The sequence below is a fragment of the Lepidochelys kempii genome, chromosome 14 (genome assembly GCF_965140285.1).
Source record: "Lepidochelys kempii isolate rLepKem1 chromosome 14, rLepKem1.hap1, whole genome shotgun sequence".
Taxonomy (NCBI): Eukaryota; Metazoa; Chordata; order Testudines; family Cheloniidae; genus Lepidochelys; species Lepidochelys kempii.
Window position 1 is genome coordinate 23,983,866 of NC_136393.1, and position 24,237 is coordinate 24,008,102.

The 24,237-nt window shown below is 52.8% G+C and overlaps 1 pseudogene; it reads left to right on the forward strand.

The window, feature by feature from the left end:
* LOC140898028 (C-type lectin domain family 2 member D-like) overlaps nucleotides 1-21,622 on the forward strand; it is a 63,530-nt pseudogene extending 41,908 nt beyond the window's left edge.
* Nucleotides 21,623-24,237: the final 2,615 nt, after the last annotated feature.

Here is a 24,237-nt window from a genome sequence, read left to right on the forward strand (position 1 = left end):
AGCCAGCCCTAGAGACCCACCTCTTGCGAGCTGCCCTTCACTCCGTCTTCACCCTGGGCACGGAGAAGGACACCACCGACATCCAGGTACCTCCTCCTCCTCCATCCTCTTACTTTTCCAGAGTGGTCCTTGGTCCCTGCTCCCTTGATTCACTGGAGCTCCAGATTTAGGGGTGGGGTAGCAGAGATGGAAGAAACTGCAGGGTTGGATCCTTGCCTCCAGCAGGTTAGAGATTGCCCCTCCCTGGGGGATTTCTTTCTTTCTTTCTTTCTTTCTTTCTTTCTTTCTTTCTTTCTTTCTTTCTTTCTTTCTTTCTTTCTTTCTTTCTTTCTTTCTTTCTTTCTTTCTTTCTTTCTTTCTTTCATAAGCCCTGTTTTATCCAGAAGCCCAGCTTCCATCCATAGCAACTTGGCTGTTTTATACTCTTCTGCCTACAAGGCACTCTGAAGAGACCTGCTAAGCTCATGGATCAAAGGTCCAGGGGTCATCAATTCTTGCGAATTGCCTGCAGTGGGATGTGAAGGAGAGAGGCCAGGAGATGTGTTTGGGAGTCTCCCCATTGTTTCCCAGAGACCCCTCTTCCCATCCTGTGGCACGTGTAGGCCCAGGTTCCCTAACTCTGACCCATGCTTTGCAGGCTCTGCACAAAGTCATCCCAGAGGTCCTGGATGCCATGCTGGGGAACCTGCTGGCAGAGTCCCCAGGCACAGACAGGCTCCACTTCATCTTGGAGGTGAGCCCCATTTCACCTGAACTCTTTGGAGGACTGGTAAGGAGAGACTGGAAGATCCATTTTCTACTGTGTCCTCCTAGCTGGGTCCCCAGTGGGCCGTCCTTGGTTGGGGAGGTCAGTGCAAGCAGTATCAGGTCCTTCCTTCTTGAGGGACAGAGGAAGGAGCTGGGACTTAAAGCCAGAGCACTGCCTGGTTCTGCTGAGCACTAACCACACGGCTCCTGGCTGTCTTGGGGAGTGAGAGTCTGAAAACCCACCTTTCCCTCACCCCTGCAACACACACACCCCATGAGATTTGGGAGATGGTTCTCAGAGAAGAGGCACACGCTCCTTCCTAGAGAAACAGGAGGATCCCAGGGAATCAGCCCTTCCCTCTGATCTGCTCTGAAATTCCTGGGGGGATTGTGTTCTCAGTCACTCCCTACATCCCCGCAAGGATTTTCGTAGCAGGGAAGGGCCGAGGGTTCAGTCTCCTTTCTGGTGAACTGTTCAGGAATCAGGAGTTCTGGGAGGAGGGGACCAGCCCCGACCCCGAACATTGTCCCAATCTAGAGAGACGCTGACAAGTTGTGACCTGCAGGGTACAAGCTGCATCCTGGGTGAAATAATCCCCTTCTAAAGCTCTGCCACCAAGGCCTCAGATATTCCCCCCTGCACAGAATGTCTGAGGCCCCTGGAGCTGGGGGCGTGGGGAGCTCATTTTCAAAGCAGGTGCACCTGGCCACTGAGTCTGACCTGCCTCCTTTCCCCGCAGAATATCAACTTGTGGGTCGTGTCCAGGGTGTCGCAGGAGCGAGCCAGGGCCATCAGGAGCAGCACAGCCCTGCTGAGATACACAGTCACCCTCCCTGAGTTTGACGTAAGTGAGCTCCGACCCCAGCTTGCTGGCTCCAGCTGGTGGCGGGCTGGCTCCAGCGGGCTGCAGGATCTGCTGCTGCCGGGGCTGTGGGTTAGGAGGGTTCTTCATGGGGAGGCAGAGTCAGAGCAGGGACTGAGCTAGGCTTGACTCAAGTTCTTCTTGTCCTGGTTCAGTGTTGCCCCTGGGCCTTTAAGGGGCCCATGCTCCAGTCCCTGCTTGGCATCCCAAAGCAGCTCCGTGCTCCCTTGGCAGCAGAGAAAATGAAGGGTCGATCTCAAGCTCCTCTCCCCCAGCATCTCCTGCAGAGGAACTAAGGGGAAGGAGCCCTCTGGCCCAGGGGAGCTGACAGGAAAATGCTGATGGAGTCCCCTCTCCTCTCTCTTCCATTAGATCTCTGCCGAGTTCCCCAGGATGGGTCACCATGTGGCCCAGCTGGCTCTGTTTGTCAGCGATCCAGACAAGGACATCAGCCGGCAGGCCAGGGAGGGGACTTACCGGCTCTACCAGCTGCTGCTCCAACAGAGGGGTAAGGAACCCAGCTGGGACACAGAACCCAATAGGGGACTGAGAGTGACCACAGGTGGATAATGGGACCCCAGACCATTTCTCTCAGACTCACCCAGGCTGAAGGACAAGTCTCTCTCTGCCTCTGTTCTTCTCCACTCCACTGTGGAGCCACCAATGGGATTGGAAGGACACAGAAACTGCAACCAGAATGAGGAGAAAAGTCTCTCTCTCTGTCTCTCTCTTCCAGGCCTGACCATACATGATGCAGAAGATCTCTGGTGCTATGACTGGCACCAGGACAGAAGGCTCTTAGGCTACAAGAATACAGCCAGAGTCGGGGAGGTAAGGGCACTGTGCCAGGGCATGACACAGCTCAGGGAATGTGGCTGGCTGGGTTCCCTGCAGTGGATGCCTCCTGGAGACAAGAAAAGAGCCCACACCTTATTTCCAGCTCAGAGTTCCTCATCCAGCAACCAGTGGGACAGGCTGGTGCTAAAGGTCCCACATTGGAACCTCGCTAGTTGCCGTGATTTGAGTGTCTTACATGGCTGCATTGCTCCGTGGCATAAGGAGGATCCCCGGGTGGGTGAGTTAATATAGGATTATGGCTTTGGGTGTCTCTCTGCTCCTTGTCCCGCTGGCTGATCCCCAAGTGTCTGAGAGGAGAGCCCTGAGTCAGTCAGTCAGGATTGCTTGATCAGACCCTTGTTTAATTCCCTGCACCCTGTAGAAGCAGAGAAAGGAGGTGGGCTTTGCCCAATTCCATTGCAGGTCAGGAAGCCGAATGCCCCAACCTGGGAACTGGGTAGGGGACATAGTGAGCTCCAGAGCCAATATGGACCACATGCGCGCCCCTCATGTCTCCAGACCCGGCCAGGGAATGGCAGAGTATCTGGACCTCAGCCACTGTTCCAAAGAAGCACATTGTCACTGACCCAAGTTGCGGCTACTTGCTGCACAAGTAGAAAATCAAAGACACCCCCCCGCCCCCGTCTCACAACTGTGGTGAGAATATCCAAACCTTCCAACACACCGTAACACAGTGCCCCCAGCCTGGAGTCAAAGGTGAAATGGGTGATTGCCACAACATCACAGAGGAGGCCCTGGAGCGGCTCCTGGATCGACAAGGGCATCGACAGAATGCTGCTCCACAGACGCCCCGTGAGAGAGACTGTGTGAGCTTGTCCCGCCTCCCACAAGCTGAATTGCTGTCGCGGAAGAAAAGTCTCCGAGGAGTGTCTGGGATGGGGACTGGGCCATGAGTCTACTTGTCCTTGTCAGGCTGCAGGTTGGATTCCCTGTGAAGAAACCAAGGAGATGCAGAGGCCATTCCCAGCAACGAGAGAAATCACTAAGCTGCGGGGAAGAGACCTTTGGTCTCTCAGCTCCAACTCCCTCCCTATCTCCCCCCATATACACTCCTCTAGCCGCTGAGATGCAGGAGATCTCTCTGCTGGAAGCAACACAGGGTCCCTTGTCGTCTCTGTGCCCTGCACAGCAGAGTGGGCCTGCTCACACACATTAGAGATCCATTTCCAGCCTATCCTGGCCCCTGCCAGAAATTGCCCTTCTGAAAGAGCCACTGGAGGCTTTGGTCCCTCAGCATCTGCGACCTTTTAATAAAGGGGCTTCCCTGAGCCCTGGGACCCTGAAAGCCTCCTGGGGAATGAACTGCCTTGGCCACAGCAGCTCTCTTCCCCGCCCTTTGGGGCACTAGATGCCATTGTACCGCCAGGACTTGGAGGCTGGCTCTGGGCAATCTGCTCGAGTCCCGTGTCCTCTTGGTTTTAGGTCTTTGGAAAATTCTTCTCCATTGGTCAGAAGAGATCCTTCCTGCAGACAGCAGTGCTGTCCATCCACGACCCCCTGTTGCGTGTCAGCCAGGCTGGGCTGATGCTCGTCTACTCCCTCCTGGGGGAAGCGCAGCGACTGATGGGGGTCACGGTAAGCAACTGCAATCGGCTCAGGAGCTTGGGGTGGGGGCCAGGGCCTCATTCCCATCCTATTGCCATTCACTGGCCCGTTCAGCAGGGCTGCCATCCTGTGGCTTTAGCTTTTGTCCCTGGGGTTACTTGGGGAAAGGTCTCAACCTCTCCCCATCCCACTTCACTGCTGCCAGAATCCCTTCTGCCCCCCGCCACCCTGCTAGAGCCCCCTCCCTGCCCTACCTGGGTGGGGATGGAGGTAGGGGTGGAGAAGAGGGTTCTAGGAACTTGAGCAGTCTCCCGAGGTGGGTTGGAGGTGGAACAGCTGTCAGGGGCACCGATGGGGCGGTGGCAGGAGCCCACCCGACAAGGAGGGGGGTTGGTACTGGAGGTCACTAGAGAGGACAGCAAGCCTCCATCCTGGGCGTCAGGAGGGTGAATCCACCACTCAGACATGAGCAGTTGCTGGGTGGAAATGATGGTGCTGGTTCCAGGTGCCCTTAATTTTCCCTGATTCCTGGGGAGTGTCTCTGTCTCTGACATGTTCTCGTTCCCCTGCAGCACGAGGATGTCACAGCCAAGGTCATGGGCCAGCTTCACATCATCAGGCACTTGCACCAGATGCCCGAGGCGCTGCAAGGGCTGTGGCTCATCTGATGCTCTTAAAGGTTCCCCTCCCTGTTCAGCAAGTCCCGCTCCCTGCTGCAGGTACTGTTCTGTCTCATTGTAAATGCGGGGCTAGTCGAAGCGGATATGGAGGCCCCTGGCACTCACAGAAATTCTCTGCCCTCTCTGTGGAGCTGGTCCTTCCCTCGGCCCCCGAAATTCCTTCATCTGGGGCAGGAGCTCTTTCCCTCCCACCCATACCCCTCCCCTCTTTCCTTGATCTCACCCCAATCCCATTGCCCGTGCTCCCAGGCAGAGATCTTCCTGCCCCATATGGCACAGAAGGACCTTTGGGTCAGGGCGACAGACTGTCTGCCCAACTGAAGCTCAGGAAGCTCCACATTTGCGGAGGTGAGGATGGGACAGAGGCTCAGGGCTAGCTTCATCTCCTGCCCTTTTTTCTTCCTTTGGCCCCTCTATGGGCTCTCAGAGTCTGACATGAAGAGGAGCCTCCTCCCCCCGTGTCTCCTAGGCCCTGGGGTGTGTGACAGCCTCCCAGATGGGTGCAGTCAGAAGCTGAACCACCTCAGGGAGCAGTGGGGGCAGGTCCCTTGTCCGAGGAAACCAAGCAGTGGTAGTTCTCAAAGAGGCTGAGAGGGAAGACCCCATTCCCTCATGGAGGTAAGAGCCATTGACTTCTTTGGGCATCTGGGTTTCTTGGGGGAGAAATGGGATCCCTGCTGCATAGCCTGGCTGGGAGCTTCCCCCATCCCTGGGACAGAGACATCTCCATCAATGTGCCACCCTTGTTTTTTTCCTAGCAGGAGGCTCCCCAGAGAACTCCTCAAAGCTGTTCTCTGGGACCGTTTCTGGGAGGAGACTCCCTTCCCTCAGTCTCCAACTCAATCATGCAGTCTCTTTCACCTAACATCTCCGCTCTCCAGCTCCACTTCCTGCAGCAGGACAAACGGACCTTCAGCTCCTAAAGAACAGACTCTGACCTCCTTCTGATCAGCAATAGGGTTTCACCATCCCCTCAGCAAACCTGTCAGCGGGCTGGACCGGATTTGGAGTCCAGGGTAGGACTGGGTTCTCTCACCGTCCCTAAGGAAGGGGACACAGAAGACCATGGAAACCCAAGAAGGGCAGGCCGAGCCGAAATCAGGCTGAGGCAGAACTCCCCACGAGGGTGGAAGACCTTGTTTCTGTTCAAGACATTTTTGGACTTTGTTTGGAAGGAGCACGACCCAGGAAGGAGTGGAGTAAAGGCCAGTCATCTGGTTGGAGGGCTGAGTTCTCAGCCAACAAACTGCAAGAGTGAGTATCAGCGGGGTTGCTAGCCCAGCTAGAAAGCGGTGACACGAGGCCTGGCCAGCATCTAGCGGTGAGTGAACTCTGGTACGCACCTGCTTCCATTCTGGAAACAGCCTGGTATTGGAGAGTGGGTGGGGAGAGCAGGGAGGTGGGAGGGCTTCCTGAGGCTGGGGTGGGGAGGCAGCTGTGGGGCTGGCAGGGGAAGGACACGGCCCAGCTTGTGGGAGGGATCCTGCTGGCTGTGTCTGGAGCCCTGTGTAGCCTCTTCTGTGGGAAGTTCCCATGGATCAGTGGGGCCTGAATCTCTCCTGCTCCTTTGGTCTCTTTGGGCTTCACAGGAGATGTCTGGTGAACTGCCCTTGGACTCTGGGCCCAGCACCACTCAGAAATTTTTTGCTACCTTCAGAGAGACAGGGCACAGCTCAGCCTGTTGGGTAGGCTGGAGACTCACACTTCACTCGAACACCCAGCGCTGAGGTGCTTTGGGAAGCACAGTAACAAAGAAGAGATTTAAGTGAAACTAAGCAAGAGAAAGAGACAAATTTCAAACAGACAAAGAAAACAAAACATACTTTGTAGTGACTTAAACTGAACCTTAACAAGTCACAATCTTTGCCTTAGCAGTTTCCAGACTAACATCTCAGCTTTCCTTACAGACCTTCTTTGATGTCCCTGTAGGGTACAAAACCACTCTCTCGAATCCGCTGTTTTGATTGCTTCATCTTCTGGTTTCAGACCCTCTGTTCTCCTTCTGGGCTGCCTGGACCCTGACTGTAACATCTCTCTGGCCCAGCCTCTTACACAGATGTGTGCTGCAGCCAGAACAGCGCAGGGAGCAGTGGGGACAGATGATCTCATCATGTCAGACCAAGAAACAGGGGTCCCACTGAGGCTTAGATGGAAGATCCCAGGCATCTCCTGGAGGTAAGAACCGTCCACTCTTTTGGGCACTTGGGGTTGTTGCAACAAAGAGGGGGCTCCTGTTCCATAGCCTATTTGTCCTCATGACTGTGTTTTTTTATTCTCAGAGGATGCGTCCGGGACCCTGGAGACTGTTTCATGCAGGAGGTTTGAGCGGGGAGAGATCAGTCAATGTCATGACCCATGGCTCATTAACCCGGGTGTGCAGGGTTCCTGGGAGCAGCCACCCTCCAGCACGCCACCTGGAAACCTACGAAAAACTGCTTACCTAGGACTGACGAAGTCCAGACCCAGTTTGAGGCTCCTATTGGCAGAGTCCCAGAGCAGCTAATCGGCCCCCAGGACCTCCTTAAACCAGCAGCAGGAACAAGAAGCTGTCTGAACACCCGAGCTCCTCCCCGCCCCCTCTGGACCCTGTGTTGGCTGTTCCTGCTCCCACTCCCCAGGCTTGATTTCCTGGCATCCGGACTCGGGGTGACTCATCTGACTTGAGGTGCTGAACACAATTTGGTCTTTTGCTTCTGCTCTTCCAGTGTCCTGACCCAGCTGACTCTCGACTCCTGTCTCGTGAGTGTGGACTCTGCCTCTGCCCACTAGATCTGGCTGCCCATGACTCGGCCATGACACTGACTTTTCTACAATTCCTCCAGTACCCTTTTCTGCTCTCCAGCTCTGCTCTCCCAGCAAGACACACTGATTCCTTGGCTCCCAGAGTCCTGCTTACCTGCTAATCAAGGGCTCAGGGGGAGAGCTTGTCTTGCCCCCTCCCCCACCACAGCTGCTTTTCCTCAGGGACTCACTCTAGCGCAGAGGAGAATCCGTCCTGGCAACAATTCAGGAAGTCACAGAAGGGACGGTCTGCTCAGCTCCCTCTGCAATGCCACTGCCCGAGACCATTACGAGTGGGTGCCCAGTGACTGCGCCGGCAGCTCCTTGAGAGACTCCTGGGGGCAGGGTAGTCGTGTTTCCCGGTGACCGCGGGAAGCCATGCAAAGAGTGCGGCATTGAGGAGACTCTCCTGCTGTCCCAAAGGGTTTCTGTTCTCCTGCACGGTCAGACCGTGGGGCCGGGTGGCAGAATGGGTAAGAGATGGTTGGTGATGAGTTGGAGGATTCACCATAGAGTTGGCAGCAGCTGCAAATTCTGGAGTCCCTGTGGTCGGGTTACCATGCGTCCGGATTTTCCCGGACATGTCCGGCTTTTTGGGTTTTAAATCGCCCTCCGGGAGGAATTTGTAAAACTCTCCAGAGGGCCGGGATTTCCCTCCCAATGCAGCACTCTGGGGGCAGGGGTTGGGGAGCTGTGCGCTCTGCGGGGGAGCACGGCACTGTGTCTGGCTCCGCACCCCAAACACACTGCTCTGAGCAGCAGGGTAAGGGGGCCGGGGGGCTGGAGAAGGGCATGGGGTCCCAAGGGGCAGTCAGGGGACAGGGAGCAGGAGGGGTTGGATGGGTCAGGGGTTCTGGGGGGAGCCTGTCAGGGGGTGGGCATATGGAGAGGGGTCGGGGAGACAAGGGACAGGGAGCAGAGGGGTTAGATGGGTCGGGGGTTCTGTGGGGGCAGTCAGGGGACAGGGAGTGGTTGGATAGGTGTGGGAGACCCAGGGGTCTGTCAGGGGGCGGGGGTGCGGATAGGGGTTGGAGCAGTCAGGGGCCAGTTGGGGGGGAAGTTCTAGGGGGGCATTTAGGGTGGGGGGGGTCTAAGGAGGGGGCAGTTGGAGACAGGGAGAAGGAAGGCTTAGATGGAGAGCAGGGTCCTGTGGGGGGCGATCAGGGGACAAGGAGCTGCGGGGGTTGGATGGGTTGGCAGTTCTGTGGGGGGCAGTCAGGGGGCAGGAAGTGGGAGGGAGTAGATAGGGGGCAGGGCTACAACTCCCCCCCCCGCCCCCAGAGTGTCCTCTTTTTTGAAAGTTCAAACATGGTAACCCTGCCCTATGGGCCAAGCCTCCACTCCTGAGAGTTCAGGCGAACCTCCCCCTGTTCTCAGGGAGTCTTTGGACAGAGGACTCAGTGTTTCCATCAGGCTGCTCAGTTGCAAATGCAGCCATCCAAAGGTGTGAAGAATGGAAGCGAAAGAGCAAAGCTGGACCCTCCGCTGAGCTCTTGCAATCAAGTGAGCCCAGCCTGGGAGAGAGGAGGGAAAGCTCCAAGGTGTCTGCAGGAATCCAGGGGAGGAGAAATAAATTGCGCATGATGAATCCTACAGGCTTTGTCTTGTGTGGTGAAGGGTTTAAAATGGGTCTAGTTACTATCACATTAAACTTTACAATGGCTGTGTCTGATTGAAGGGCAGATCTGGAAAGGTCAGAGGTCACTCGAGGAGCTTCAAGTCTCCGATTCTGTCCCTATTGCCTGCTTTGACCAGCTGAGCTCAGCCCAACACATCCCTCAGGTGGTTGCAGTGATGAGCTCTTTCCCCCTTTTTCTGGATTAGCCACCAACATGGGGACAGGATACATGTGGCCAAGGAAATGGAGGGGCGTGGGGGTCTCTTGCAGAGGCATGCAGAGAACTTGCAGAGTTGCCTGTTTATGCAGCTCCTCTTGGGGGAGCACGGTAGGGTACCGTGCACGCAGGGGCACCATTTCAAATTTTGGTGGTGGCTGGGAGGATAATTTCACCATGATTCAAAGGGCTACTTCGGCACCTGAAAACTCTAGTGTTTTGGCGATAACTTAGCAAAGAGCTGACAGGAACTCTTGCCAGACTGCTTTCCGGGGAAGACAGCTGTAAGAATGGATCCAGGAAATGGTTCTGCATCTCTGAGCTGTTTGGACACTTCCAGGGAACATTCCAGATGCAAGACAGAGATCCCCAAAGTTATCCTGGGTAACCCTGAGAGACTTATGGAAAACTAGCAGATACCTCATCTCTGCTGTCACTTTGCACTCTAAACTTGGACTGTCCCAACCTGTTCATGTATTTTTCCTGCTTTCACCTCTCAATAACTTTCACAAATAAAAGAAAGAAAATTAAATAAATGACGTAGTGACACTGATATAGAGCCGTAGCGCAAACCCGACCTCCGAGTTGTCCCATTGAAATGGAATTATTCACAGCAGTCATTAAAGTTAAACATGCAGGTTAAAGTGTATCCAGGGCTGAGATTAAGGCCACAGCTTATGAGAGGGGCAGACGCAAGAAGAGAAGAGCGGTGCAAAAACTGAAATAGCACGTGGAACGTGGCCCAAACAATGCATCATGAAAAATAAACTCATCTTGTTATATAGTAGTAGAGCTGGTTCAAAACGGTTTAACACTCACAATGCAACCTTTGAATTAAAAATGCCACTTTGGATTACATTGATCATTTGAAAAGAGTTCCCTTTTTAAAAAAAACATTTTGGATTTCCCTGCCCACTTGAGAGAGAACGTGGAGGTTTTCCCACCAAAACTAAACAGAAATGTGTTCATTAAAAACATTTGCAAATAAGTTTGAAGAATATGGGGCGGGGGGGAACTGGTTTCTTCTTCAATTTTCATGACCCTCCCCACCCCTGCTATTTTTGACCAGTTCTAATTATGAATAAATGTCCGTCTGTCCATGAATGATAAATATGTCTGCTCCTGAAACATTTACAAACAATGGCTCTCCTGAGGAGCACTGAGGTCACATTACGCAGAAAAACACCCAGGCCTGCAGGGTTCACATTCTCAAAGACATAAACCGCCCCAGGACGGGAATGTAACACACCACACAGCGTGACTGGCCCGTTTTGTTGTTGCTGGCAAATTGTGCTTTTTTGAGGTGGGGGGGAGTTATATTTGAAATGAGTTCTTCATCCTCTCCCACTCTCATCCAGGGGTGCTGGAACAGGGGAGACCAGGGCCCACCAGTTTTTACTGGCCATAAGTGTGAGCGACTGGATGAGGGGGGAGAGAAGGAGCAGGAGGGGGGCGGTGTTTTGGGGGCAAGGGGCAGTGTGAAGTGGGAGCTCAGGGAGAAAGGCGGCATGAAGGGGGGCCTCGGAAAGGGACGTTTTGAGGGGGCCGGACTTCGAGGAGAAGGGGTGGCACAGGGGCTGGGCCACAGTTTGGGTGCCAGCAGCCCTCCCACACTTTTAGGAAGCTTTTGTCCATCTTGCCCTCATCTCAAATCAATTTGTTACAGTAAGAAAACTTTGAGCAACAAGGAGACTCAGAGACCCACAATATAACCACTAAAATCCTCACCCGCCCCAAGAGCTGGGCAAACAGAATGTTTTGGTCGCTGACAATTCCAAAAAAAGAGATGGAAAAAAACTGGTTTCAGGTTGAACAAAACTAATTTTTTTCCAAATTTTTGATGAACCAAAAAGCTTTAAAGAAAAAACAAAAACAAAAAACAAAAAAAAACACAGGAACATTTCAAGGGTTGTAACTTTTTGAATTTTTAAAATAAAACTGAAGGACACTTTTTAACAAAAGATTGTTTCAAACTGAAAAATCAAAATGGATTGTTTGGAAAGTGTCTAAACTAAATGCTTCGACTTTTTAAGAACTCGGGGGAGGGTCTGGACATGAACAATTCAGCAGACCGGATATGAATTCGCAAACTGCTGAATCTAAAATAGGTTTAGATGAAAAGTTTTGCCTAGTCTAGTCCCCACTGTTGAGGGGCATCGTAAGAGGGATCAGCTCTTCTAGCTGGTTCCCCAGCCCAAGTCTGTCTCCATTTAATGGGTCCCTCCCCCCACTCCGGTTTAGGGTTGCCAATTTTAATTGGACATATTCCTGAAGATTTTATCACATGACAATTAATCTTTAATTCCTGCAGTCTCCCGGTCATCCTGGAGGATTGGCAATGCTACTCCAGTTTCCTGGGCCACACCCGTGTCCCCACCTAATGGATCCCTTTCTCTGGGTTCCTGGGTCAAGCGTCTGTCCTCCATTAGCAGGTCTCCCTCCCCATTCTCCAGGGCTGGGTCTCGATTCCTGTTTCTGGTTCCCTGGGCCTGGTCCCCATCCCTGTCACGCACTGCGGGGAGCTCAGATTCCTGTGAATCCTGCGGACTTCTAGGCTATTGGGAGGGATGAGTCAGCAGCTTCCTGAAGACGAGTCGCGAGTAGGCAAACACTTTCCCTCTACCTTTCCAAAGCCCACATTCGTATAGTGAGACTAGCACCCCCACCACTGCCACCACTCCACGCACCGTGAGACGATTCCAGGATGCTGGCTCTGAAACTAAAGAGAGAGAGAAAGGCCCCATGACTAAGGGACTCCGTTAAATCATCCCACTGCTGCCATGATTCTCCCAGAAGATGAAGACGTTCCTGGGACACAGTAAGAGCTGAGTTGGGTCGTGTGCACATGGTCACCACTCAGAGCAGCGGGAATGAGATCTCCAGGCTCATTATCCTCAACGGCCAACGTGACGGAGGGAGAAAGGTGAGCCCGGCAAAGCAGCCCCTGTTCCAAAGTCTGGGAACTGTGATTTTTAAGATGCTCCAGGACGGGGTCCCTCAGGTCTTAAGGTTAGAGGGGACGGTTAGGATCATTTACTCCAGCGTCTCCTGAAGCGTGGAGAAGGGCTTGCCATGGTGGGAAGGGTGGGGTTTGAAGATGTATACAAGAAAATGGGGGGTGGGGTCGCTAACACATTGCTGACGGGTGAGGGGCACGATTGGTTTCTTTGCCTTGAGGAGGGGGCTCAGCTTTTAAAAGTTTTGGGAAGAATAATTTAGTCTGAGCCCTGGCATAACCCAGGCAAGAGAACATCGCCTACTGATTTCTGCACCCAGTCCAGTGATTTATGGCACTGACTTGGCATTGAGAGGGATTTTATCATATGCTGAAATCCAGCTGCAGAAGGGAAAGGGCATTAGAAGCTGAAAGACCCCAGAAGTGGCTCTGGTTTTCTACTCAAAATAACCACCCAGGGCTGATTTTCCCCAGCCCAGCACCTTGCAGTCATGCACCCAGCGCCTAGTGAGTGTGGTGTGCAGGCAGGCCCTGAGCGCCCGTCCTGCAAACACATACACACCTGAGCCCTCCCACTGCCATCCAAGGCTACTCCTGCGGATGGAATTAAACACGTGGCTAAAGCGTTTGCAGAGGTTCCAAAGAGCTGAGGCTCTGTGCAAAAGGAACATTACTTCAGTTATTCCAATCTTGGGTTGAGGAGATGCTCCTGCCCTCCCCCTCCCTTCACAGCTGAGTCTCCCACCCAGTGGAATTCTCCAAGGAACTTCGCACTCCAAGAGACAGGGGTGCCTGAAGTGGCCATTAGCCTCTTAAGTCCCTTTGGGAATCCAGCCCTAATCAGGACAAGTCCTCAGCTCCCTGCAGCTCTTCCGTTACCCAGGCCGCACGGTGCAGGTTTCCTCTCACCCATCAGACTTCGTTTTTAAAGGAAAGTTGAGATGCAGGAGATCAAGGTGGTGCTTCCAATGAACAAGTACCAGGTCACCCACCCCATGGGATTCAGCCTCGTATGGTCCTTGCTCCAGACCCCCAACTCTGTGGGTCTCAAGCAGGGGTACATGTATGCCTGGGGCACACAGAGCTTTTCCGAGGAGTAGGTCAACTCATCTAGATATTGGCCTAGTTTTACAACGGGCTACATAAAAAGCACTAGCGAAGTCAGTGCAAACTAAAATTTCAGACAGACACTGACTTGTTCATACTGTTCTGTACGCCACACACGGACATGTAAGTACAATACTTATTTCCAATGGGTTTATTTTATAATTATTTGGTACAAATGAGTCAGCAATTTTTCAGCAATAGTGGCTGTGGCAACATTTGTATTTTCATGTCGGATTTTCTAAGCAAGTCCTTTTTAAGTCAGGAGAAACTTGGGGTACGCAAGACAAATCAGACTCCTGAAAGGGGTGCAGTGGTCTGGAAAGGTTGAGAGCCACTGCCCTAACTCACCTCACAGCCTGGGATGTCTTCTCGACTCACGCTCCGCAGGGAAGTTAGAGATGAAGGACAACACCAGAGCCCAGCTTCCCACTACGGGGAGGGGAAAGAAAGACTCACCCCTGGGCCTTTCCTTGTTACAGGGACCCACAGTGACACGGACTCTCTCTCACTCTGCAGCTTCTCAGGCTCTGCTGATGGGAACAGCTGCAGGTGGATAAAAGGCAGCCAGGTTCTGTCTGAGACGCGTGCCGCGGAGCTCAAATGGATCTGCCAGAAAGAAGCGGCCGTGATAGAAACAGTGCAACTGAGGATCCACATTTGTGTAGCTGTAACGTGAAGTACCCCCTGTTTAGTCTCCTGGGTAGAGCCCTACCAAATTCACCCATCCAGTTTGGTAAATGTCATGGTCATGAGATTTTTAAAAGTCCTTTAAATTTCACAGTTTTAGCTATTTCAATCTGAAATATCACCCTGTTGTAACTGTGTGGATCCCATCCCAGAAGAGGGTCAAGGGGGGGGGGGGTCTCAAGGCTATTGGGGGAGGGGTGTCACGGTATTGTGACCCTGACTTCGGCACTGCTCCTGGCAGTGGAGCTACCTTCAGAGCTGGGCTCCCGGCCGGCAGCCACGGTGCTTTCTGCTGCTGGGGGAGGTTCCTGGAGGTGGCTCTGATCTGGCCCTGGGAGCAGTCCATGCAGGGGACGAGGTCCGGTTCCTCCCCAGCCCAGCCCGAACTTGCAGCTAGAGCCTGGCACAGGGTAGGAGCACCTGCCCAGGACGCTCCCAGCCCTGCCCCTCCCCCGTTTCAGGGTCCAGCACTCAGAGGTTAAAAGGGCCTGGAGCTGGCGGGTGGCGGGGTTCTCTCCTGACCACCGCGCTCGGGGCAGTTGCCCACATCACCCACCCGTAAGATCGGCCCTTCCCCTCCCCCTCCCCCACCATGCCACCCTCAATTCTGCACTGTTGCTGGCAGCAGCGCTGCCTTCAGAGCTGGGCACCAGACCAGCAGCTGCTGCTCTCTGGCCGCCCAGCTCTGAAGGCAGCGTAGACGTAAGGGGGGCAGTACTGGGACATATCTCTCCCTCCCCCCGCAGCCAGATTTCACGGGGGAGACCAGATTTCACAGTCTGTGATGCATTTTTCATGGTCATGAATTTGGTAAAGCCCTACTCACGGGGCGGGACTGGGGCTTTAGGCAGAGCAGAACTCTGGGCGGTGCTGGGACTCAGGTGCCCCACGCAGTCACAGTTCCTCTCCTCGGTCCTCCTCACTGGGCTGGGGCCTTGGGGTGTAATTTTTAACTGCCCCAAACCTGCAGTAAGTTAATACCCTGCAATGCTTCCCAGGGTACCCAGGGCTGGGAGGCACCTCGCCACCACCTGCCCTTTGCCTGAGGGAGCCTTTTCTGTGCCTGCCAGGGGTCAGCTCCAACTCCACTGGCCACACGCACTCGCTGCTGGGCCTGCCGTCACTGCAGGGTAGCAATAGGCCCACTCTGCCCTCAAGCCCTATGAGCATCTCTCTGGAGCGTCCAGTCCCTGGTCCCCTGGCAGGATTCACAGATTCACTATTTCCAAAGGAACAGTAACATCCTCGGCCCCAGTTTACCAGGTCCAGCTCAGATCACTGCTCCACTTAACACACAGCGCTGCCATAGGCTCACAGCGAAATCACACCTCAGTTCAACAAAGCCAAGAGTCAAGTGGAAGTGTTGGAAACAAATGGTTACATATAACAAAGTCATAACATGCGTTCTAGAGCCTAGAGCAAACTAACAAGGTATTCTCCTGTCTAACCAAGTACAGCTCACCCGAAATCCTTGCAGCACTTCATAGCCAGGCAGCCTCGGACCCTTCTTTCTTGAGACATGCGTACTGTCAGTTCGTCTCCGAGGGGACGGATCCAGTAGGTCTCTGCACACCGAGAGAGATCAGGCCGATCCTTTGTCTTTATGCTTAAACACCACAGACAGACACACACACAGCCCCCTGCTGTTAGTTTCTTCCTGTAGATTTCCCTTTTTTGTGGATTTTGCAATCTAATTTTGCACCTGGCTCAGTGCGCAAAGAGACATCCAACATCAGGCACACAATACACAGAGGGCCAGACAGGGAGGTAACTTCAGTTGTCTCCTGTCTGAAAGGAGCATCTGGGGTACATCACCTCCCGTGACCTGCCTTGACTCCAAGACCTTAAGGGCACCATTGTCCGTCTGGAGACACAGCTCCTTACATAGTATCCGTAAAGAGGTCTTGCTCCGATTATGGTGACCATTGGGCTTCTGGCCCTTGATACAGACCTCACATGCCCCCTTTGGTGAACTATTCTGTAGACCACTGGTTCTCAACCAGGGGAAAGTGGGGAACACAAAACCAGGGGAACCAGGGGAACACAAAAAGCATGAGCGAAGTCAGTAGAAACTAAAAATTCAGATTGTGACTTATTTACACTGCTCCTGAAAGAGGTACAGTCATCTGGAAAGGTTTAAAACGACTGATGTAAAGATCACGCCCAGGGGATTCCTGGAAAACCTTCTGTGCTGCCTGCCACTTGGCACCAAGGGGTCCCTGGGTCACATACATCGGTCCCCCAAACTCCATCTCTGGGCAGGCTCAGCTTCTCTCTCCTGCAAGGAGGGAACTGGAGCCAAGGCCGTGCAATAGCACTGTCTGCAGTGTCCTGAGAGAGTGCGCGCCAACCTCAGGGCAGACTGCTGGGAACCAGGGCACAAATACAAACTGACTGAGAATTCTAGACCTAGATTTCACCAACCAAACATGCAGGGTTACCTCCCCCGGCATCCTAACAGCCTAGCCATGCAGTCCCCTTGGGTTCTCCGATCTGTCTCGCAACCCAGGTGAGCCTGCCTTTGAGAGACAGATGGTCTCTCACACTCAGAATCACAACAGTATTCAGGTTACTCCCAGTCCCACAGGCCCAGGCACCGCAGGTGAACTGCACCTTAGACATCACACCAAAGACCACGCACGTAGCCAGTCTTATTATAGGACAATTTATTAAAAAGGAAATAAGATTTCTTTACAAGGCTAAAGCGGGTGAACATACATACGCAACGAAGCTACAAAGTTTCAAAAGGTAACAGAAGCATCTATAGCAGTGATGCTCTGAGCTCGGTGGTTCAGGAGCGAAATTAGTGATCAGCCTTACCCAAAAGAGCCACAGTAGCAGGAATTCATTGTTTCATTTACTATAGTATTACTCATATTTAAACAGAAGGGCAGGGGAAATATTTAGGTTTTTATATAAATGATCGCAGCAAATAACTTAGTGGCTAATAACATAGTAAAAGCATCCTGACTGGTTAACAATGAAATCACAGTGTTTTAATATCAGGTGCTAAAAAGAGCGACAGAAGACTCATTAAAGAGTCACTTGCAGCTCATGAGCCGCAGTCTGTGTATCACTGGTCCATTATAAACTCTGTCCTTTAGGGCTAACCCAGGCTAAGCAGCTGGGGATCTCTTGCTTATGCCTAGAAAACCCTGCCCCCAGCATCAACAAGCTAGATGCAGTTCCTTCTTGTATCCCACCTCCTCCCCTGTGCTCTGAGCTGCTGGAGATCAGCACTTCACACTCCTGAATGCCTTAATTCGCTCTCCTGTCTGCTGATTTACACAGTCACAGAGGCTCCCAAAACAAACGCTCCAATATTACCTCACAAGGTGGGATACAGAGGTCAGAAGAAATGAGATTAATGCTGCAGCAGCTCACAAGCGTTCAATAAAGGCTCAACACACATTCTTATAACGCTAATACCTATCTTAACACACAGATGAGCCAGCCTGATCCCAGCTGTGTATTTCTCAGGGTCCCCTTGAGACATGGGGACTTTAGCATGACCTGGCACCTGGTCTGTCTGTGTCACACTGATCACCTCCCTGCCCTTTTCAAACCCACTGGGCTCCAGGAAGGGAGAGAACAGACATTTCTCCTCTTACGCGTACGTTCCAGGCCCTAGGTGTCACATGAGGAGTGTAACGGGGGTCTACTCCCTTGGCAGGTGCAGCGCTCTTAAAACTAAAAATGGAAAATTAAAACCAGTTTAAAACATTCATGCTTTTATCCAAAGCAATATCTGGAAACAACAACAACAAAAAGGAACTGGAGGTGTAAACCTGTAAACTTCAAAATCAATTGGGTTTCCAAAAGACCCCAAAAACTGACCCATAAAAAAACTTTGTTAAAAAGTTCCTGGGGGGGGGGGGGGAAGGCACGCGGGAATGTAGAACATCCCCCCTCAGCTCTATTCCAGACCACCAAATGGGAATGATGAATATTTTTCAAAGATTCCATAGATAATTTTCTGTAGTGAAAAGCTTCTGTGGGGGAATGTCAGGGCAGTGAAAGCTGAGGCTGGTGCCTTGCCTCAGTTAGGCAGAGCTCCTGGTCCAGCTGAGGGAAGTTGGAAAGGCTGGATTTGAGCCGTTCCACTGGCGGAAAAAGAGACGGCACGGGTTGGGGGACAAGATGTGCAAATAGCATCTCTGGTTTTCACCTGAGTCCACAGTGCTCTGCCCAGTGATGCGCAGAGCATTCCCCGATATTCTGGAAGTGCCCAGATGTGATCTTGTAAAGAGATCAGTCCAGCTTTTCTGGGACTAATTCCACAGTACTCTCCTTACGAGCCCCCTACCACGGCAGCCTCCTGTGCCTGTGTAAATGCATCGGGTTTGGTGCAGATACAGGGTCTCTCACTGGTGCATCGCAAGCTGCTGTCCCCATGCACATCATTCAGATACGCACAGTCTCCTCCTCCTCCTATCGGAAACCTGCAAGACAGAAGCCAGGGAGCTGGTGTCAGGTCAGAGTTGGACATTTCCCTTCAGTCACAGGCAGGGAGAGACGCTCTCGCACAGTGCAGGGAGCTGCTGCACTCACAGCCCCTCACGATTCCCCTTCCTGCACCTGCCACAGGCCCCAACTAGAAAGCGGGCAGTGGGGCAGCAAGGCCAGGAAAGGTTCGAAGATCAACAGATCTCCATAGAGCATATGTGCCGGGTGGGTATTAACCCAGTTCCTACTCCGTCCCCTCCCAGCCCCGCACACCCAGCTGGGTCTGGATGGGCCCCTGCAGGCCCAACCCACCCAAACTGCCCCGGGCGCAGGTTCCAGGTGACTCTCAGCATGGCGAGGAGCAGCAGTAACGCCGCACAGAAGAGCTGGGTCCAGAGCTCCCTGGACAGTTTACATCAGCTCTCGGGCCAGAAGACTGTCAGGACAGGCTGTATTGCAGGGGGTGGCCGGGGTGAAATGCCAGCAGCACAAACCCAGCGGCCATGGGGTGACCCCAGCCACTCACACAGAGCTTCCCGTGAGAGCTGGAGGCCAGCGCTTCCCACCTGGGAACAGGGTGGGATCAAGGCCCACAGGCAAATCCTCCCCCATGGTCCCATCCTGGCTACTCACAGTAGTCATGTGCTGGGCTGGGAGGAGGCCCAGCACTACTCTTTGGGCAGGCCGGGATCTCCCTGCCCTCAGGCCACCAGCCTCTGGCTCGGGGTGAGATCTGTCCCAGAGAAGGGAGAACCCAGCTCACAGCCACCTGAGCAGATGGCTGTGGGTGGCTCCCCCACCAGCATCACCCTGGAAGAGCTCTGAGGGGATGGCAATGATGCACCCAGAGCCTTCTGCTGGGGTGGGCGCCCGCAGGGTGGCAGATTTCAGGGTTAACACCCCACTGAGATGCCTGTTTATGCAGTTTGGTAAATTGGCGTCACATTAGCTATCCTCCAGTCATCGGGTACAGAAGCGGATTTAAATGATAGGTTACAGACTACAGTTCACAGTCCTGCCATTTCACATTTGAGTTCCTGGTCCTGGTGACTTGTTACTGTTTAGTTTCTCAATTTGTTCCAAAACCTCCTCTAATGACACCTCCATCTGGGACAGTTCCTCAGATTTGTCACCTAAAAAGGACGGCTCAGGTTTGGGAATCTCCCTCACATGCTCAGCCGTGAAGACTGCTGCAAAGAATTCATTTAGTTTCTCTGCAATGGCATGGTGCCAGCTGCGGTGTGGACAGACCCCAAACAGGCCTGCTAACAGATGGGCTCATGAGGCAATCACAAAGACAGACTGCTGCTGACATCAGGGCATCCTTGCTGGAATATGTGAAAATATCTGACTGGGATCAAACAACAGGTCATCAACTGACTTGTTTTCTAAGCCTCCTCTGGGCACATTTTCCAGCTTCCCATCAATCGCAAAGGGCTTTTTTAAAAATGCCATTCAGCTGTAAGTACCTAAGACTGGGTCAGACCAATGGCCCATCTAGCCCAGTGTCCTTTCCTCCGATACTGGCCAGCGGTAGGTGCTTCAGAGGGAATGAACAGAACAGGGTCAGTATCGAGTGATCCATCCCATTCACACCCAGCTTCTGGCAGTCAGATGTTTATGGACACTCAGAGCATGGGGTTGCATCCCTGACCATCCTGGCTGATAGGAACTGGTCCAGCTATCCTCTGTGAACTTATCTACTTCTTGTTTGAACAGAGTTATACTATTGGCCTTCACAATATCCCCTGGCAACAAGCTCCACAGGTTGACTGTATGTTGTGTGAAGAAATACTTCCTTTTGTTTGTGTCAGACCTGCTGCCTATTCATTTAATTGTGACAGGTTTCAGAGCAGCAGCCCTGTTAGTCTGTATTCGCAAAGAGAAAAGGAGGACTTGTGGCACCTTAGAGACTAACCAATTTAGTTGAGCAGAAGCTTTCGTAAGCTACAGCTCACTTCATCGGATGCATTCAGTGGAAAATAACAGTGAGTAAATTGATATACACACAGAGCATGTGAGGGAGATCACATCAGAGCTCGTCTGGGGTGATGCTGGTGGGGGAGCCACCCACAGCCATCTGCTCAGGTGGCTGTGAGCTGGGTTCTCCCTTCTCTGGGACAGATCTCACCCCGAGCCAGAGGCTGGTGGCCTGAGGGCAGGGAGATCCCGGCCTGCCCAAAGGGTAGTGCTGGGCCTCCTCCCAGCCCAGCACATGACTACTGTGAGTAGCCAGGATGGGACCATGGGGGAGGATTTGCCTGTGGGCCTTGATCCCACCCTGTTCCCAGGTGGGAAGCGCTGGCCTCCAGCTCTCACGGGAAGCTCTGTGTGAGTGGCTGGGGTCACCCCATGGCCGCTGGGTTTGTGCTGCTGGCATTTCACTCCAGCCGCCCCCTGCAATACAGCCTGTCCTGACAGTCTTCTGGCCCGAGAGCTGATGTAAACTGTCCAGGGAGCGCTGGACCCAGCTCTTCTGTGCGGCGTTACTGCTGCTCCTCGCCACGCTGAGAGTCACCTGGAACCTGCGCCCAGGGCAGTTTGGGTGGGTTGGGCCTGCAGGGGCCCATCCAGACCCAGCTGGGTGTGCGGTGGGGGGGGGGGGGGGGCGGGAGGAGAGTAGGAACTGGATTAATACCCACCCGGCATAAATGCTCCATGGAGGTCTGTTGATCTTCGAACCTTTCCTGGCCTTGCTGCCCCACTGCCCCCTTTCTAGCTGGGGCCTGTAGCAGGTGCAGGAAGGGGAATCGTGAGGGGCTGTGAGTGCAGCAGCTCCCTGCACTGTGCGAGAGCGTCTCTCCCTGCCTGTGACTGGTGGGAAATGTCCAACTCCTACCTGACACCAGCTCCCTGGCTTCTGTCTTGCAGGTTTCCGATCGGAGGAGGAGGAGACTGCGCGTATCTAAACGGTCTGAGTGCGGTCAGCAGCTTGCGATGCACCAGTGAGAGACCCTGGATCTGCACCAAACCCGATGCATTTACACAGGCACAGGAGGCTGCCATGGACGGGGGCTGGTAACAAGAGTATTCTAGAATCTAGCCCTGGAAAAGCCTGACTGTGATTTCTTGTGACCATCACATCTGAGCACTTCCAGAATATCGGGGAATGCTCTGCGCATCACTGGGCAGAGCACTGTGGACTCAGGTGAAAACCAGAGATGCTATTTGCACATCTTGTCCCCCAACCCGTGCCGTCTCTTTTTCCGCCAGTGGAACGGCTCAAATCCAGCCTTTCCTACCCCTCCTCAGCTGGACCAGGAGCTCTGCCTAACTGAGGCAAGGCACCAGCCTCAGCTTTCACTGCCCTGACATTCCCCCACAGAAGCCTTTTACTACAGAAAATTATCTATGGAATCTTTTAAAAATATTCATCATTCCCATTTTATGGTCTGGAATAGAGCTGAGGGGGGATGTTCTCCATTCCCGCCCCCCCCCAGCAACTTTTTAACAAGATTTTTTTATGGTCAGTTTTTGGGGTGTTTTGAAAACCCAACTGATTTTGAAGTTTGCAGGTTTACACCACCAGTTCCTGGTTTTTGTTGCCAGATATTGCTTTGGATGAAAGAATGAACATTTTAAACTTTAATTTAATTTTCCATTTTTAGTTTTAAGAGCGCTGCACCTGCCAAGGGAGTAGGACCCCTGTTACACTCCTCGTGGGACACCTAGGGCCTGGAACGTAGGAGTAAGAGGAAAAATGTCTGTTCTCTCCCTTCCTGAAGCCCAGTGGGTTTGAAAAGGGCAGGGAGGGGGTAGGTGTCACACAGACAGACCAGGTGCCAGGTCATGCCAAAGTCCCCATGTCTGCTATAGATGCTTCTGTTACACAACTAAGCTACAAAGTTTCAAAAGGTATGTATGTTCACCTGCTTTAGCCTTGTAAATAAATCTTATTTCCTTTTTAATAAATTGTCCTATAATAAGACTGGCTACGTGCTCAGTCTTTGGTGTGACATCTAAGGTGCAGTTCACCTGGGATGCCTGGGCCTGTGGGACTGGGAGTAACCTGAATACTGTTGTGATTCTGAGTGTGAGAGATCATCTGTCTCTCAAAGGCAGGCTCACCTGGGTTGCGAGACAGATCGGAGAACCCAAGAGGACTGCATGGCTAGGCTGTTAGAATGCCGGGGAAGGTTACCCTGCATGTTTGGTTGGTGAAATTTAGGTCTAGAATTCTCAGCCAGTTTGGATTTGTGCCCTGGTTCCCAGCAGTCTGCCCTGAGGTTGGCGCGCACTCTCTCAAGACACTGCAGACAGCGCTATTGCACGGCCTTGGCTCCAGTTCCCTCCTTGCAGGAGAGAGAAGCTGAGCCTGCCCAGAGATGGAGTTTGGGGGAAAGATGCATGTGACCCAGGGACCCCTTGGTGCCAAGTGGCAGGCAGCACAGAAGGTTTTCCAGGAATCCCCTGGGTCTGATCTTTACATCAGTCGTTTTAAACCTTTCCAGATGACTGTACCTCTTTCAGGAGCAGTGTAAACAAGTCACGATCTGAAATTTTAGTTTGTACTGACTTCGCTAGTGCTTTTTATGTAGCCTGTTTTAAAACTAGGTAAATATCTGGATGAGTTGATGTATCACCTGGAAGGTCTCTGCATATGGCCAGGAGTACATGTTCCCCTGGTTGAGATGCCTGATAGTCACAGTGGTCTACAGAATAGTTCACAAAGCGGGTTTGCCAGCTCTGTGTCAAGAGCCAGTAGCCCAATGGTCACTATAATCGGAGCAAGACCTCTGTACAGATACTATATAAGAAGCTGTGTCTCAAGACGGACAATGATGCCCTTAAGGTCTCGGAGTTAAGGCAGGTCACAGGAGGTGATGTACCCCAGATGCTCCTTTCAGACAGGAGACAACTGAAGTTACCTCCCTGTCTGACCATCTGTGTATTGTGTGCCTGATGTTGGATGTCTCTTTGCGCAGTGAGCCAGGTGCAAAATTAGATTGCAAAATCCACAAAAAAGGGAAATCTACAGGAAGAAACTTACAGCAGGGGGCTGTGTGTGTGTCCATCTGTGGTGTTTAAGCATAAAGACAAAGGATCGGTCTGATCTCTCTCGGTGTGCAGAGACCTACTGGATCCATCCCCTCGGAGACAAACTGACCGTACGCATGTCTCATGAAAGAAGGGTCCAAACCTGCCTGGCTGTGAAGTGCTGCAAGGATTTCGGGTGAGCTGTACTTGGTTAGACAGGAGAATACCTTGTTAGTTTGCTCTAGGCTCTAGAACACATGTTATGACTTTGTTATATGTAACCATTTGTTTCCAACACTTCTACTTGACGCTTGGCTTTGTTGAACTGAGGGGTGATTTCGCTGTGAGCCTATGGCAGCGCTGTGTGTTAAGTGGAGCAGTGATCTGAGCTGGACCTGGTAAGCTGGGGCCGAGGATGTTACTGTTCCTTTGGAAATAGTGAATCTGTGAATCCTGCCAGTGCCCAGGGGACCAGGGACTGGACGCTCCAGAGAGATGCTCATAGGGCTTGAGGGCAGAGTGGGCCTATTGCTACCCTGCAGTGACGGCAGGCCCAGCAGCGAGTGCGTGTGGCCAGTGGAGTTGGAGCTGACCCCTGGCAGGCACAGAAAAGGCTCCCTCAGGCAAAGGGCAGGTGGTGGCGAGGTGCCTCCCAGCCCTGGGTACCCTGGGAAGTATTGCAGGGTATTAACTTACTGCAGGTTTGGGGCAGTTAAAAATTACACCCCAAGGCCCCAGCCCAGTGAGGAGGACCG